The sequence below is a fragment of the Ranitomeya imitator genome, chromosome 2, assembly GCF_032444005.1.
Source record: "Ranitomeya imitator isolate aRanImi1 chromosome 2, aRanImi1.pri, whole genome shotgun sequence".
Lineage (NCBI taxonomy): Eukaryota > Metazoa > Chordata > Amphibia > Anura > Dendrobatidae > Ranitomeya > Ranitomeya imitator.
Genome location: NC_091283.1, coordinates 372,609,868 through 372,625,820, shown reverse-complemented (window position 1 = coordinate 372,625,820; position 15,953 = coordinate 372,609,868). Strand labels below are relative to the sequence as shown.

At 46.7% G+C, this 15,953-nt stretch overlaps 1 pseudogene; it reads left to right on the top strand.

Moving 5' to 3' along the window:
• The first annotated feature begins 12,863 nt into the window (after positions 1-12,863).
• On the top strand, positions 12,864-15,378 carry LOC138666605 (polymerase delta-interacting protein 3 pseudogene; annotated as a pseudogene).
• The last annotated feature ends 575 nt before the right edge of the window (positions 15,379-15,953 follow it).

The window sequence follows — 15,953 nt, the reverse complement described above, 5'->3', positions numbered from 1 at the left end:
TCGGTTGTGCCATTGGCTCTTGCACACTGGGGCAACGCATCCGGGTTCCAGCACCGCCAGCTGGTTCTCGGCAGTGTTCTTGTCACAGGTACTCCCTCGTGCCAAGCCTGGTTTCAGCACCGTCAGCTGTTTCCGGGTTGTGTCAAGCTCACTGAGACGCCTATGCTTGCCCCGTCGTGGTGCGGTCGAGTTAGCCAACTCCAGGGTGCCTCCAGTTTAGGAGCTTCCTATGTGGGCTGCGTGAACTGGTAGTCAAGGCTGGTTCTGTAGTGCCAGTAGGCCCAGCTCCCCCTGTAGGACTGTTGGGGTTCGGTAACTGCGGCTGCCTCGCGGCCTAGCTGTTCTCTCCTCTCCTGTGGACCTTCGGGTCCACCACCTGGTTCCAGCACCGTCAGCTGGTTCCGGGCCGAGCCTTTGGCTTAGGTGCCTCCTCCTGGGTATCCGAGTTCCGCCAACGCCAGGCGGTCCTTGGTAGTGCTTTTAAGCGCGGGCACCTACAGCTTAGTAACCGGGTTCCAGCACCGTCAGCTGGTCCTCGGTCGTGCCATTGGCTCTTGCACACTGGGGCAACGCATCTGGGTTCCAGCACCGCCAGCTGGTTCTCGGCAGTGTTCTTGTCACAGGTACTCCCTCGTGCCAAGCCTGGTTTCAGCACCGTCAGCTGTTTCCGGGTTGTGTCAAGCTCACTGAGACGCCTATGCTTGCCCCGTCGTGGTGCGGTCGAGTTAGCCAACTCCAGGGTGCCTCCAGTTTAGGAGCTTCCTATGTGGGCTGCGTGAACTGGTAGTCAAGGCTGGTTCTGTAGTGCCAGTAGGCCCAGCTCCCCCTGTAGGACTGTTGGGGTTCGGTAACTGCGGCTGCCTCGCGGCCTAGCTGTTCTCTCCTCTCCTGTGGACCTTCGGGTCCACCACCTGGTTCCAGCACCGTCAGCTGGTTCCGGGCCGAGCCTTTGGCTTAGGTGCCTCCTCCTGGGTATCCGAGTTCCGCCAACGCCAGGCGGTCCTTGGTAGTGCTTTTAAGCGCGGGCACCTACAGCTTAGTAACCGGGTTCCAGCACCGTCAGCTGGTCCTCGGTCGTGCCATTGGCTCTTGCACACTGGGGCAACGCATCTGGGTTCCAGCACCGCCAGCTGGTTCTCGGCAGTGTTCTTGTCACAGGTACTCCCTCGTGCCAAGCCTGGTTTCAGCACCGTCAGCTGTTTCCGGGTTGTGTCAACTTCACTGAGACGCCTATGCTTGCCCCGTCGTGGTGCGGTCGAGTTAGCCAACTCCAGGGTGCCTCCAGTTTAGGAGCTTCCTATGTGGGCTGCGTGAACTGGTAGTCAAGGCTGGTTCTGTAGTGCCAGTAGGCCCAGCTCCCCCTGTAGGACTGTTGGGGTTCGGTAACTGCGGCTGCCTCGCGGCCTAGCTGTTCTCTCCTCTCCTGTGGGCCTTCGGGTCCACCACCTGGTTCCAGCACCGTCAGCTGGTTCTAGGCAGTGTCTTTTGCTCTTGTACCTTCTGCTCCCCATCCTGGTTCCAGTAACGTCAGCTGGTTCCGGGCAGAGCCTTTGGCTTAGGTGCCTCCTTCTGGGTATCCAAGTTCCACCAACGTCAGGTGGTCCTTGGTAGTGCTTTCAGGCACGGGTACCTCCTGCTTAGTAACCGGGTTCCAGTAACGTCAGCTGGTCCTCGGTAGTTCCATTGGCTCTTGGACCTTCGGCTACCCATCCGGGTTCCAGTACCGTCAGCTGGTTCTCGGCAGTGTCTTTTGCTCTTGTACCTTCTGCTCCCCATCCTGGTTCCAGTAACGTCAGCTGGTTCCGGGCAGAGCCTTTGGCTTAGGTGCCTCCTTCTGGGTATCCGAGTTCCGCCAACGTCAGGCGGTCCTTGGTAGTGCTTTTTAGCACGGGTACCTCCTGCTTAGTAACCGGGTTCCAGTAACGTCAGCTGGTCCTCGGTAGTTCCATAGGCTCTTGAACCTTCGGGTAGCCATCCGAGTTCCAGTTCCATCAGCTGGTTCTTGGCATTTTCTCAGCCTTCTTGTACCTTCTGCTACATTTCCAAGTTTAAGACCCTAAAGTCGACGACCCGGAAGACCACCCTGATGACGACGACGACGACGACCCGGAAGACCACCCCGATGACGACGACGACGACGGCGGAGACGACGACGACGACGGCGGAGACGACGAAGGCGGAGACGACGACGGCGGAGATGACGACACTGAAGACGACGACCCTGGAGACGACGACATGGAAGACCGAGAAGCAGAAGAACAAGAGGCTGCAGAACAAAGAGCAGAAGAACATTAAGCATAACACTTAATATCAGAGCAAAAGATATTATCTAAATTATATGCAGAAGAAGACTAAGCAGTGTATGGGGGTGAGTCCGTTCCTCCTCGTGGTGCCCCTGGATAAAGCCTGATGCTGCAGGCCAAACTGAACGCGGACAAATGTACACCTTCCGTTCTGCCAGTCACAAAAGTTAATCTTCCAACTTTTATAGATAACAACTACGGGAATGCCTGTCACAAATGAGAATATGATGAAGAAGTAGAATAGGAAGAATAATAACAGTGGAATAAAAAGAATATGTAGAATAGGAAGAATAATAATAGTTGAAGAAAATGAATATGAAGAATGTAATAAAAAAAAAAATAGGTAGAAGATGAAGAAGAAGATGAATAAGGTGAAGAAGTTGATGTCAAAGATGCTGATGATGATGAAGATGAAAGTGTGGGAAAAGGAAAAAAAAGAAGGGGAAGGTCGTGGAATAGTGAAACATCAATATCTGACAAAATAAAAAAAAATTTACATAGTCAATATCTTTTTCAATCCGAACGTCTTTAAAAAAAAAAAAAATCATGCTATTCTATTTGATTGGGCTAATCCTCATTGCCTTTAATGTCTCCGCCACCTCCCCCAATACATCCTACATTATTCTTAGTTGTTTTCCTTCATGTAGAATGAACCTACAAGGAAAGAAAGGGTTTATTTTAATTCCGATATTTTGGTCCCATTGACTTGCATTGGGATCGGGTATCGGTATCGGCGATATCCGATATTTTTTGAATATCGGCCGATCCAAACCGATACCGATACTTTCCGATATCGGAAGGTATCGCTCAACACTATACGTAAGGCATAATCTGCCATGTGGGCCAAAGTTCCAGTTGTCAAATCTGCGGTTGTGCTGGATTGAGGGGCAGTTTCAGGCACATCTAAGTCACTTGTCTCCCTAAAAAAACCTGACCCCGGCCTTGCAACGCCACCAGTTGCTATTGGCCCCGGAGAAGCTTCCTCATTACAAAAATAATCATCCCCATCATCCTCCTCGTCCTCCTGTTCGCCCGCTACCTCGTCCTGTACACTGCCCTGACCAGACAATGGCTGTCATCAAGGCTTTCCTCTTCCTCTGCTGCAGACGCCTGCTCCTTTATGTGCGTCAAACTTTGCATCAGCAGACGCATTAGGGGGATGCTCATGCTTATTATGGCGTTGCCTGCACTAACCAGCCGTGTGCATTCCTCAAAACACTGAAGGACTTGACACATGTCTTGTATCTTCGACCACTGCACACCTGACAACTCCATGTCTGCCATCCTACTGCCTGCCCGTGTATGTGTATCTTCCCACAAATACATAACAGCACGCCTCTGTTCGCACAGTCTCTGAAGCATGTGCAGTGTTGAGTTCCACCTTGTTGCAACATCGATGATTAGGCGATGCTGGGGAAGGTTCAAAGACCGCTGATAGGTCTGCATACGGCTGGAGTGTACGGGCGAACGGCGGATATGCGAGCAAAGTCCGCGCACTTTGAGGAGCAGGTCGGATAACCCCGGATAACTTTTCAGGAAGCACTGCACCACCAGGTTTAAGGTGTGAGCCAGGCAAGGAATGTGTTTCAGTTGGGAAAGGGAGATGGCAGCCATGAAATTCCTTCTGTTATCACTCACTACCTTGCCTGCCTCAAGATCTACAGTGCCCAGCCACGACTGTGTTTCTTTCTGCAAGAACTCGGACAGAACTTCCGTGGTGTGTCTGTTGTCGCCCAAACACTTCATAGCCAATACAGCCTGCTGACGCTTGGCAGTAGCTGCCCCATAATGGGACACCTGGTGTGCAACAGTGGCAGCTGCGGATTGAGTGGTTGTGCGACTGCGGTCTGTGGACGAGCTCTCGCTTCTGCAGGAGGACGAGGAGGAGGAGGAGGGGGTGCGAACGGCTACAGCCAACTGTTTCCTAGACTGTGGGCTAGGCAGAACTGTCCCAAAATTGCTGTCCCCTGTGGACCCTGCATCCACCACATTCACCCAGTGTGCCGTGATGGACACGTAATGTCCCTGGCCATGCCTACTGTTATGACCTGGTGGTTAAGAGGCCACACTGAAATTACCTAGTGGCTAAAACGCAACATGGAACGAGCTCTGAGAAGGTGGTACCTCTACTGACTGCAGTCCCTAATCCTAACAACACAATTAGAAATAGCCGTGGGATGTTCCTGACACTCCCTAGACACCTCGTCACAGCCTCAGATATAACTACCCCTAAAGAAGGAAATAGAAAGCTATCTTGCCTCAGAGAAACCCGCAAAAGGAAAGACAGACCCCCACAAATATTGACTGTGAAAGGAGAGGGAAATGACGAACTCAGAAATGAAATTAGACTTCAGCAAAGGGAGGCCAATTCTAAACTAGATAGACAGAGAGCAAAGGATACTGTGCGTTCAGTATTAAAACTACAAAATCCACGCAGAGTTTACAAAAATGAACTCCACACCGACTCACGGTGTGGAGGGGCAAATCTGCTTTCCCAGAGCTTCCAGCTAGCCTGAATAAGACATAGTGACAAGCTGGACAAAGAGAGACAAAATGCAAAGCAATAGAGTCCAAACAAATGGACAAACAAAACTAGCAAAACTTATCTTTTGCAGACAAGGACTGGCCATATGAGAAATCCAAGGGAAGAATCAAATCCAACCAAGAACATTGACAGCAGGCATGGACTAAAGCCCAGAGCAGGTTTAAATAACAAACCCAGGCAAGGCGATTAGTGAAGGCAGCTGCCACAGCTACCTAACAGAGCAGCATTTCCACTCGAAACCACCTGAGGGAGCCCAAGGGCAGAACTCGCAAAAATACCATTAGCAACCACAGGAGGGAGCTCCAGAACGGAACTCATAACAGCCTACTGGTCCATGCATCTGTTGTCAGGTGCTCACAGACTGCCTGAGTGCATGGACGATGCGCTCTTTAACATGCTGGTGGAGGGCTGGGATGGCTTTTCTCAAAAAGAAGTGTCGACTGGGTAGCTCGTAGCGTGGTACAGCGTAGTCCATCAGGTCTTTGAAAGCTTCGCTTTCAACTAACCGGTAGGGCATCATCTCTAACGAGATTAGTCTAGCTATGTGAGCGTTCAAACCCTGTGTACGCGGATGCGAGGCTAAGTACTTCCTTTTTCTAACGAGAGTCTCATGTAGGGTGAGCTGGACTGGAGAGCTGGAGATCGTGGAACTAGCGGGGGTGCCGGTGGACATGGCAGACTGAGAGACGGTTGGAGACGGTATTGTTGCCGCCGGTGCCCTAGATGCAGTGTTTCCTACTACGAAACTGGTGATTCCCTGACCCTGACTGCTTTGGCCTGGCAACGAAACCTGCACAGATACTGCAGGTGGTGCGGAAAATGGTGGCCTTACAGTGAAGGAAGGGATGTTGCGTTGCTGACTAGCTTCATTGGCCGAGGGTGCTACAACCTTAAGGGACGTTTGGTAGTTAGTCCAGGCTTGCAAATGCATGGTGGTTAAATGTCTATGCATGCAACTTGTATTTAAACTTTTCAGATTCTGACCTCTGCTTAAGGTAGTTGAACATTTTTGACAGATGACTTTGCGCTGATCAATTGGATGTTGTTTAAAAAAATGCCAGACTGCACTCTTTCTAGCATCAGATACCATTTCAGGCATTGCAGACTGAGCTTTAACCGGATAGCCACGCTGTCCTCCAACAGGTTTTGGCTTTGCCACGCGTTTTGGGCCAGATACGGGCCCGGCAGATGGAACCTGTTGCGATGTTGATGCCTGCTGCGGCCCCTCCTCCTCCGCTTCAGAACTACTGCCGCCTGCACCCTGTTCCCCCAATGGCTGCCAATCGGGGTCAACAACTTGGTCATCTATGACCTCCTCTTCTATCTCGTGTGCAACTTCGTCTGTGTCACCGTGTAAGTCGGTGGTATAGCGTTCGTGACGGGGCACCATAGTCTCATCAGGGTCTGATTCTGGATCAGTACACTGCGAGGGCAATGTTGTGGTCTGAGTCAAAGGAACAGCATAGTAATCTGGCTGTGGCTGTGCATCAGTGCACTCCATGTCCGATTCAACTTGTAATGGGCATGGCCTGTTAACTGTTTCACTTTCTAACCCAGGGACGGTATGTGTAAAGAGCTCCATGGAGTAACCCGTTGTGTCGCCTGACGCATCCTTCTCTGTTGTTGTTTTTGCTGAAGAGGACAAGGAAGCGACTTGTCCCTGTCCCTGACCGTGAACATCCACTAACGACGCACTGCTTTTACATTTACCAGTTTCAGAAGAGGAGGCAAAAGAGCTAGAGGCTGAGTCAGCAAGGTAAGCCAAAACTTGCTCTTGCTGCTCCGGCTTTAAAAGCGGTTTTCCTACTCCCAGAAAAGGGAGCATTCGAGGCCTTGTGTAGCCAGACGACGAACCTGGCTCCACAGCTCGAGACTTAGGTGCTATATTGTTTTTCCCACGACCACCTGATGCTCCACCACCACTACCATCATTACCAGCTGGCAATGAACGCCCACGGCCATGACCTCTTCCACCAGACTTCCTCATTGTTTTAAAAACGTAACCAAAGTAACGGTATTTGTTACTGTAAAACAACTTACAAGGTGAACTCAAACTTCTGTAGGATTTAGATATCCCTTTATAGGTGGGTGAGACTGCAAGGAAAATCAGGCACAATGTTACACACTCGGTTTTCTGTGGCACCAAATGAGAGAGATGCCACACACGCAGGACTGTCACTCAAGCACAAATGCCAATATTAATCTCCCACTGTTTATTTTTTTTTTCAGGGAGAATTTAAAAACCAAAAACAGACACTAGGCTTTCTGTGGCCCACTATTTGAGAGAGATGGCACACAGGACTGGCACACAAGCACAAAGGCCAATATTAATCTCCCACTGTTTATTTTTTTTTTCAGGGAGAATTTAAAATTAAAAAAAAAAAAAAAACAGACACTAGGCTTTCTGTGGCCCACTATTTGAGTGAGATGGCACACAGGACTGGCACACAAGCACAAAGGCCAATATTAATCTCCCACTGTTTATTTTTTTTTTCAGGGAGAATTTAAAAACCAAAAACAGACACTAGGCTTTCTGTGGCCCACTATTTGAGAGAGATGGCACACAGGACTGGTACACAAGCACAAAGGCCAATATTAATCTCCCACTGTTTATTTTTTTTTTCAGGGAGAATTTAAAAACCCAAAACAGACACTAGGCTTTCTGTGGCCCACTATTTGAGAGAGATGGCACACAAGCACAAAGGCCAATATTAATCTCCCACTGTTTATTTTTTTTCAGGGAGAATTTAAAAACCAAAAACAGACACTAGGCTTTCTGTGGCCCACTATTTGAGAGAGATGGCACACAGGACTGGCACACAAGCACAAAGGCCAATATTAATCTCCCACTGTTTATTTTTTTTTCAGGGAGAATTTAAAAACCAAAACAAAAAAAAAAAAAGACACTAGGCTTTCTGTGGCCCACTATTTGAGAGAGATGGCACACAGGACTGGCACACAAGCACAAAGGCCAATATTAATCTCCCACTGTTTTTTTTTTTTTCAGGGAGAATTTAAAAACCCAAAACAGACACTAGGCTTTCTATGGCCCACTATTTGAGAGAGATGGCACACAGGACTGGCACACAAGCACAAAGGCCAATATTAATCTCCCACAGTTTTTTTTTTTTTTCAGGGAGAATTTAAAAACCAAAAACAGACACTAGGCTTTCTGTGGCCCACTATTTGAGAGAGATGGCACACAGGACTGGCACTCTAGCAGAAATGCCAATCTTAATCTCCCACTACTTTTTTTTTAGGGAGAGTTAAAAAAAAAAAAAAAAAGGATTATAGACACTAGGCTTTCTGTGCCCCACAATTGGAGAGAGATGGCACACACAACTGACACTCAAGCACAAATGCCAAGATTAATCTCCCACTATTTATTTTTTTTCAGGGAGAATTAAAAAACAAAAAAAAAAAAAACAGGGACTGTCCTACAATTACTATCTCCCTGCAGTAATCTCAGCCAGGTATGGCAGGCAGCAATAACAAGGAGTGGACTGCTGCACAAATTAAATCAAAATTGTGAACAAACAAAAAAGATAGCTGTGCAGAAAGGAAGGAACAACAGCATTTGTGCTTTGAAAAAAGCAGTTGGTTTGCACAGCGGCGTACACACAGCAATGCAGCTATCAGGGAACCTTCTGGGGCAGCCCAATGAGCTACAGCGCTGAGGGAAAAAAATGTAGCTTCCACTGTCCCTGCAAACAAAAGGTGGTGTTGGACAGTGGAAATCGCTACAGCACAAGCGGTTTGGGGGTTAATGGACCCTGCCTAACGCTATCCCTGCTTCTGACGAAGCGGCAGCAACCTCTCCCTATGATCAGATCAGCAGCAGTAAGATGGCGGTCGGCGGGAATGCCTCTTTATAGCCCCTGTGACGCCGCAGACAGCAAGCCAATCACTGCAATGCCCTTCTGTAAGATGGTGGGGACCAGAACCTATGTCATCACGCTGCCCACACTCTGCGTCCACCTTCATTAGCTGAGAAATGGCGCTTTTCGCGTCATTGAAACGCGACTTTGGCGCGAAAGTCGCGTACCGCATGGCCGACCCCACACAGGGATCGGGTCGGGTTTCATGAAACCCGACTGTGCCAAAAGTCGGCGACTTTTGAAAATGACCGATCCGTTTCGCTCAACCCTAATCATAACAGTTAGGGTTGGGATGAAGACTGTGGTGAGGTTTCGGATGAAGTGGGATGGGAGCAGGTCAAGTGCACAGGTGGTGAGATGCGATCTTGAGAGTAGGGTGGACAGTCGATCTGCTGTAATGTTGGAGAAGTTGGTTTTGGAGGAGTAGGGCTGGGCAGTTAGGAGGAAGGGCTCTGGGGTTGTCGACCAAAACTGTCTCTGATTTTATCAATCTTCTGCTTCAAAAATGAGGTAAAGTCTTCAGCTGAGATAAGTTAGGAGGGAGGAGGTGCTGGGGGACGGAGGAAAGAATTGAAGGTGTTGAATAACTGTTTAGGATTGTGAGTCAGGTAGGATGTGAGAGATGAGAAGTTTAGCTGTGGCAAGTGTGGCCTTGAAAGTAGTGAGGGGCTGTTTGAATGCGATGAAGTCCTCGTTGGAGTGGGATCTTTTCCATCTCCGCTCAGCAGCCTTGGAAGCTCGCCTCATTTCTCTGGTCAGGCTGGTGTGCCAGGACTGTCTGTTGATTTTGCGAGCTTTAGTATGTGTGAGAGGGGCAACCGATTCCAAATCTACCGCTATCATCGTGTTATAAAGAGCGGCAGTGGCATCCGCATTGTGTAGGGAACTTAAGTCTGAAAGAGGGAGGAGGGATTCAGAGAGAGTGTAGATCGAGTTGTTTAAGATTTCTGCAAGGGTGTACAAGTTTGTGGGGTGGGGATTGTGGACAAGGAGTGGAGAGGGAAGTGAGTAGATTGTGGTCAGAAAGAGGAAGAGGTGAGTTAGAGAGGCTAGATAGGGAGCAGAGGCGGGTGAAGATGAGATCGAAGGAGGAAGTGAAAGAAGTTTAGTGGCAACTGAGAGGGAAGTTTCAATGGGGATGTTGAAGTCGCCCAAGATTATAGTGGGGATGTCAGCGAAGAGGAAATGAAGTAGCCAGGTGGTGAAGTGGTCAAAGAAGAATAAATAATCTTTATTTTTATATAGTGCTAACATATTGTAGATTGTGAGCCCTCGCGGGCAGGGTCCTCTCTCCTCCTGTACCAGTTGTGACTTGTATTTTTCAAGATTATTGTACTTGTTTTATTATGTATACCCCTCCTCACATGTAAAGCGCCATGGAATAAATGGCGCTATAATAATAAATAATAATAATAATAACATATTCCGCAGCGCTTTACAGTTTGCACACATTATCATTGCTGTTCCCAATGGGGCTCACAATCTAAATTCCCTATCAGTATGTCTTTATAATGTGGGAGGAAACCCACGCAAACACAGAGAGAATATACAAACACCTTGCAGATGTTTTCCTTGGTGGGATTCGAACCCAGGACTACAGCGCTAACCACAAAGCCACCGTGCTGCCCTAGGATCTTCTGGTCACTAATGTCCTCATGTATCAAGGGGTGAGGTGGAGGCCCTGTGATTGGGTTCAGGGTTGTTCCACATCCCTCAGAAACAGGGGACTGACAGCACTCACCAGAGGTCTTCTTCACTACTGTGTAATCCTGGTTATTGTAAGACAATAATAAATTTCACTACAGAAATTTCGAGAGTCCTCAAATCACCAGTTCTGCCGATCTGTTATTCCCATAGATAAGAATCTCTAACTTCTCCAGTAAGCCGGAAGAGGATCTCTAGGGTGAGGTGTAATATCCTCTCCGTTAACGATATCGTTGCTTTTTGTGACGTAGCAACGATATCGTTAACTAAATCATTCTGTGTGACAGCGACCAACGATCAGGCCCCTGTTGGGAGATCGTTGGTCGCTGGGGAAAGTCCAGCACCTTATTTTGTCGCTGGATCTCCCACTGACACCGCTGAATCGGCGATGTCGTCACTGATAACCAGGGTAAACATCGGGTTACTAAGCGCAGGGCCGCGCTTAGTAACCCGATGTTTACCCTGGTTACCATTGTAAATGTAAAAAAACAAACACTACATACTTACATTCCCGGTGTCTGGTCATGTCCCTCGCCTTCAGCTTCCCGCACTGACTGGTGAGCGCCGGCCAGCCGTAAAGCAAAGCACAGCGGTGACGTCACCGCTGTACTTTACGGCCGGCACTCAGTCAGTGCTGGAAGCTGAAGGCGAGGGACCTGACCAGACACCGGGAATGTAAGTATGTAGTGTTTGTTTTTTTACATTTACAATGGTAACCAGGGTAACCATCGGGTTACTAAGCGCGGCCCTGTGCTTAGTAACCCGATGTTTACCCTGGTTACCCGGGGAATTCAGGATCGTTGGTCGCTGGAGAGCTGTCTGTGTGACAGCTCTCCAGCGACCAAACATCGGCGCTGCAGCGATCAACATCGTTGTCGGTATCGCTGCAGCGTCGCTTACTGTGACGGTACCTTAATATCCTCTCTGTTATCTTGTTCCTGTGCCTATCCATCCCTGATAGGTCAATCAGGAAGAGTGTCTTATATAGAAGATCTCTACTGAGAGGATTCAATATTGTAGAGACCTGAATAGGAAGAAGAGCTGATGTAAAGTCATGAAGATCCCATGTAATAATACAATTACTAGAGTTATTAAGGGGAAACATATGAGGAGACAGAACGTGTAGCTGTCATATTCTTTCCTTTCTTGATTGAATGCCATGTGGCTGGGGAGGCAGAGTTGATGAAGACGTTGTGGCAACAGGGGGTTTGACATGATGCTGTTTGTAGTTTGATATGCTGATGTTAATGTGTGATTATTTACAGTTAAGTCCATATATATTTGGACAGAGACAACATTTTTCTAATTTTGGTTATACACATTACCACAATGAATTTTAAACAAAACAATTCAGATGCAGTTGAAGTTCAGACTTTCAGCTTTCATTTGAGGGTATCCACATTAAAATTGGATGAAGAGTTTAGGAGTTTCAGCTCCTTAACATGTGCCACCCTGTTTTTAAAGGGACCAAAAGTAATTGGACAGATTAAATAATTTTAAATAAAATGTTCATTTCTAGTACTTGGTTGAAAACCCTTTGTTGGCAATGACTGCCTGAAGACTTCAACTCATGGACATCACCGGACGCTGTGTTTCCTCCTTTTTGATGCTCTGCCAGGCCTTCACTGCGGTGGTTTTCAGTTGCTGTTTGTTTGTGGGCCTTTCTGTCTGAAGTTTAGTCTTTATCAAGTGAAATGCATGCTCAATTGGGTTGAGATCAGGTGACTGACTTGGCCATTCAAGTTGCTTTGGCTTTATGTTTTGGGTCATTGTCCATCTGTAGTATGAAACGACGACAAATCAGTTTGGCTGCATTTGGCTGGATCTGAGTGCACAGGATGTCTCTGAATACCTCAGAATTCATTCGGCTGCTTCTGTCCTGTGTCATATCATCAATAAATACTAGTGACCTCATGCAACTGGCAGCCATGCATGCCCAAGCCATCACACTGCTTCCACCCTGTTTTACAGATGATGTGGTATGCTTTGGATCATGACCTGTACCACGCCTTCGCCATACTTTTCTCTTTCCATCATTCTGGTAGTGGTTGATCTTGGTTTAATCTGTCCAAAGAATGTTTTTCCAGAACTGTGCTAGCTTTTTTAGATGTTTTTTAGCAAAGTCCAGTCTAGCCTTTTTATTCTTGATGCTTATGAGTGGCTTGCATCGTGCAGTGAACCTTCTGTATTTACTTTGATTTAGTCTTCTCTTTACGGTAGATTTGGATATTGATACGCCTACCTCCTGGAGAGTGTTGTTCACTTGGTTGGCTGTTGTGAAGGGGTTTCTCTTTACCATGGAGATTATTCTGCGATCATCCACCACTGTTGTCTTCCGTGTGCTTTCTTTCTCAGGATGTACCAAACTGTAGATTTTGCCACTCCTAAGGCTGCCGTCACATTAGCAGTATTTGGTCAGGATTTTACATCAGCATGGTGACGGCAGGAATGGGAACGTACAGGATTAATAACAGCGGTGGCTATGGGAGGTATGACATCCAGGATACAGCCTACAATGATTAGTCGCTTAGCCACCACCAATTACCAGAATGTTTCATGCCCTTCAGAAGATCGGTGTAACAGATGCGTGTGTGAGACTCGGCCTAAAGAATGGCCATAAAAATTATGTTGCCAAGAAGGCACATGTCCCAAGGAGGCACATGTCCGTATAAAGGACAAAGTGCAACATGTTTGTGAAATGCGGAATTAGAGAAAACAGATCAGTGTTGGAAGAAAACCAAAAAAACTGAGTGATGCTTGTGAAAAACTAAGTTTAAAGAGGAGTGCACCATCCGTAACTATAAACACACAAGTGTCTTCATCTTCACCCATACATATTACCAATAATATCAAAATGTCACAGCCGGAAACTATTTGTTCTAGTGTAACGAACACTGTTAAAGGAATGCCACTAAACGTAGATAACCACTACCCTGGGAAACACCAGATTTCCTCTTTACAAGATATGGACGATGATGGTATTGATGACCACTTGGAACTTTACCACATCCCCACCAAGAAGACGAAGATCACAGCTGCAAACAATGTGCAAAAAAGGCCGTGAAAGTCTGGAAATTCATTTTCTTTTGGACAAACTTTACCTCTTAATAAAGTGGTACAGAATGATGCACACACAGCTCCAATGTTTACTCAGCACAACACTTAGCCACCTTTATTGCACACAAAGGCTCTAGCCAACGTGTCACGGACACTCGTCACAAAGGGCCCACTCATAAAGAGTCTGTCTTTAGCTCTTTAGAAGGCCCAAAAATGACCATTAACCCCTTACCGGCATCGGACGTACTATACCGTCCGATGCCGGCTCCCCTGCTTTGATGCAGGGCTCCGCGGTGAGCCCGCATCAAAGCCGGGACATGTCAGCTGTTTTGAACAGCTGACATGTGCCCGTAATAGGCGCGGGCAGAATCGTGATCTGCCCGCACCTATTAACTAGTTAAATGCCGCTGTCAAACGCAGACAGCGGCATTTAATTACCGCTTCCGGCCGGGCGGCCGGAAATGACGTCATCACCGACCCCCGTCACATGATCGGGGGTCGGCGATGCTTGTATATTGTAACCATAGAGGTCCCAGAGACCTCTATGGTTACTGATGAGCGGTGGCTGTGAGCGCCACCCTGTGGTCGGCGCTCACAGCACACCTCCATTTCTGCTACATAGCAGCGATCAGCAGATCGCTGCTATGTAGCAGAGCCGATCGTGCTGTGCCAGCTTCTAGCCTCCCATGGAGGCTATTGAAGCATGGCAAAAGTTAAAAAAAAAAGTTTAAAAAAATGTGAAAAAAATAAAAAAAACATAAAAGTTTAAATCACCCCCCTTTCGCCCCCATCAAAATAAATCAATAAAAAAAAATCAAATCTATGCATATTTGGTATCGCCGCGCTCAGAATCGCCCGATCTATCAATTAAAAAAAAGTATTAACCTGATCGCTAAACAGTGTAGCGGGAAAAAAATTTGAAACGCCAGAATTACGTTTTTTTGGTCGCCGCAACATTGCATTAAAATGCAATTACGGGCGATCAAAAGAACGTATCTGCACCGAAATGCTATCATTAAAAACGTCATCTCGGCACGCAAAAAATAAGCCCTCAACCGACCCCAGATCATGAAAAATGGAGACGCTACGAGTATCGGAAAATGGCGCAATGTTGTTTTTTTTTTAGCAAAGTTTGGAATTTTTTTTCACCACTTAGATAAAAAATAACCTAGTCATGTTAGGTGTCTAGGCAGGTCATTTTTAGCATTTAGTGAACCTAGCAAAAAAGCCAAACAAAAAACCAATGTGGGATTGCACTTTTTTTGCAATTTCACCGCACTTGGATTTTTTTTCCCGTTTTCTAGTACACGACATGCTAAAACCAATGATGTCGTTCAAAAGTACAACTCGTCCCGCAAAAAATAAGCCCTCACATGGCCAAATTGACGGAAAAATAAAAGAGTTATGGCTCTGGGAAGGAGGGGAGCGAAAAACGAACACGGAAAAACGAAAAATCCCCCGGTCATGAAGGGGTTAATAAGTTGCATCCAAGAGTCAAAGAGTAAGATATTGTGGAGCTTTTCTGTGTACGCGTTGCCTTGAAGCGCACCTGCTTGTTGAGTTCAGGAGTTGCAGAGGTTGTGTTTGCAAGAAAGGAAGATGCAGTTGTTGCCTACAAAACATACAACAACAGATACCTAAATGGACAACCAGTGAAATGCAATCTTCCTTTGAATGGTAGTGTGATAACATCAGACCAGCCCATATTTCTAAGATTAAGTGACACCAAATCAAAGAAAGAAGGTTAATGTCGAAGAAACACAAACTCCTCCTCCAGTGTTGCTTAAATCCTCCAGCTGAAGTTGATCCTGATACTATCTTAAAATTACTGTTTAAATCCTCAGGGTAATCAGCAGTCATCCAACCACCTGCATTTAAGATTAAGCGCTGATGAGACCAACACAACTTGGAGACTGTAATAAGAGAGATTCGCAATTAACATATGGGCCCAGAGACTCCTTTAAAAAAAAATTCATTTTTCTTTTTTGTTTTGGTTTAACGGTGGTGCTGATCACCAGGAGGTAGTTGATGTTTGAAGGAGTGTGGCATCAGACATTGGACAATTTATCCTGTTCACAGCATTATAGTACAGTTCACCTTTGTTGTGGGGCATTTTTTATTATTGCATCAAGAATTTCCGTTTTCCCCTTGCTCTAGTATTGTGATACAGCACAATTATGGTTCTACTGTACTGTAAAGGGAAGCTAAATAAATGTTGTTTTCAGTTCTTGCTTTCATTTCTTCAATAATCTTTTCAACTGAAAAGATAATCTTTGTAGTTTGGTACTTTTAATACTAGAATTCCTACAAATGGATCTCAAGACCTTCATATTCCCATAAATAGGGGGGAAATTACTAAGTGTCCACCAATTGTGTTTTAGACAAAAACATTTTTTAGGCCTAATTAATGTTCAACACTGTATAAATGTAATCCAGAACAGTTCAATCGTAGGAAATGACTGAAGG